This window comes from Nothobranchius furzeri, chromosome 17 (genome assembly GCF_043380555.1).
Source record: "Nothobranchius furzeri strain GRZ-AD chromosome 17, NfurGRZ-RIMD1, whole genome shotgun sequence".
NCBI lineage: Eukaryota > Metazoa > Chordata > Actinopteri > Cyprinodontiformes > Nothobranchiidae > Nothobranchius > Nothobranchius furzeri.
Window position 1 is genome coordinate 25047525 of NC_091757.1, and position 1895 is coordinate 25049419.

The window sequence follows — 1895 nt, forward strand, 5'->3', positions numbered from 1 at the left end:
GACCTGAGCCTTATTGTTTTGAGCTTGTGAGTTGCCTGAAATTACCGGAACCGACTCAACAGAACCAGCTCTGAATGGTAAGTAGCCGTTAGCCATAGCACCAGATTAGCTGCAGGGTTTTGCTCCACGGCCCGAGAGCTAGTATTCAGCATGTTTTAGAGATTTATCTGCTTCAACACACCTGGTTTTAATCAGCAACAAATAGCTGAGCTGCTTAACAGCTTATCTAACCTGTTAAAGCAGGAAAACCACTGAAACGTGCTGGATAGCAGCTCTGGGCTCAAGCTACAGTCTGCTGCATAAAGTTATGAAAATATCCCATGAGAAAATTATTCTGTAATGTGTTCAGCCCACTAAAACTGCCCTGATTTAATTATTTACTGATACTAGCTGCTCTTGGTTGCAGGTGATCCTCTGGTGTCTGCAGCTGGTCTCTGCTGGTGTCGTCAGGATCAGGAGCTTCCAGAAGAATGTGCCTTTCAATGACTCATTCCCTCTTATTTGTTATATTAATTAAATAAATCTCAATTTATATATTTCCTGTTTTTGTTCATGTCCATAAATACTTAAACATGCTTGAAATTAAAACGAGCTTTTAACAGTGAGGTGCTAGTTTAATTCATCACAATAGAGCTAGATAAACATGCAACAATGTGATAATTCAATTAATGTAATTTATAAATATCCATTAAAATATCAAAACTGTAATCAAAATGAGATATTTGGCAGCACAAAAACTTGTCAAACACAATATTTATTATAATAATTGTAGGCAGACAGGAGACAGAGCTGATGGAGGTTCTCGGTCATCGAAGGATGGCTGAAGGCTTTCCAGGAACAGGAGATGTGGTGCTGTCTCTTCTCTCTCTATTCTGCCAGATGAGCTGATAGGTTACAGGTGTGTGAGGACATCCTCATGCTGTCATAACCAGATGACAGGAGTTATCAGGTGATCAGCCAGGCTAATGATGAGATGCAGAAAGAAAACAAATCATGCAGAAAAAAAACAAATCCAGGACGGTGTACAATAATAATAATATGTGGTGTTGCTCACCTTATGTGCTCTTATTGAGTATTAACGTGTGCCTGCCTCATGGTGTAGAGTCCATATTTTGCTGAGTGTCCTGCAATAATGCAGGTTATTAGTTAATTTACTTTTGATAGCAAAGAACAAAATATTTAATGTAAAAGTTATTTACCAGGTGAATCAGCTCACACGTCACCACCAAGTGTCAAAGGGGCAGAATCAGTAGCCTCCTTCATGATGTAATCACATACTTATTTAATTGTTAATATCTTAAAAATTCAGAAATGTTTTAATTTTTTTCCTTGAACAGTTCACTGAGCTTGCACTGTCACTGAGGTGGAAGCTGGAATCGACAGCAGACACCTCACATCTTGGTCTTTTCAGGGGGGTGTGGACGCTGCTCTGGGACTTTCTAGAAGATGAATTTCTGTCATGGTCTCTGTGTCACAAAACACACTGCGGCTGGGAGCTCTATAAAAAACAAAGAAGCAGCACATTTATAAACGTTTAAAAGAGCATAAAATCATGCGTAACAATCTGTAAAACAAATTAAAACTAGAAGGTAATAAAATGTTTACATAGAAGATTATTAAAAATAATTCACCTTCGCTACGGGTAAGGCTTCACGTCAGCCTGGACAAGTGCATTCTTGCAGATTACTAAATCAGTCTGACAGCCAGTGTCTTGGGTAGATTTAGCCTGAAAAAAATAGAAGCACATTGTTGTTGGGAGTTTACAAAGTCAGATAATATACAAAAGAAACTGTCCCATATAGGCGCTTTATAATATCCCTAGTGTGTGATCATTATTATAACGTAAAAGTCAGTCACATATGATGTGGAGAGCCTGAAATGCGACCTCCTGAACA

General features: G+C 38.6%; 1 long non-coding RNA gene across 1 annotated transcript; it reads right to left on the reverse strand.

Moving 5' to 3' along the window:
- Positions 1 to 492: 492 nt before the first annotated feature.
- Positions 493 to 1252, reverse strand: LOC107395280 (uncharacterized). The gene is made up of 3 exons (XR_008560040.2): positions 1200 to 1252; positions 1055 to 1124; positions 493 to 962 (listed from the first exon to the last, which is right to left on the reverse strand). It is a non-coding gene; the product is annotated as an uncharacterized lncRNA (long non-coding RNA).
- Positions 1253 to 1895: the final 643 nt, after the last annotated feature.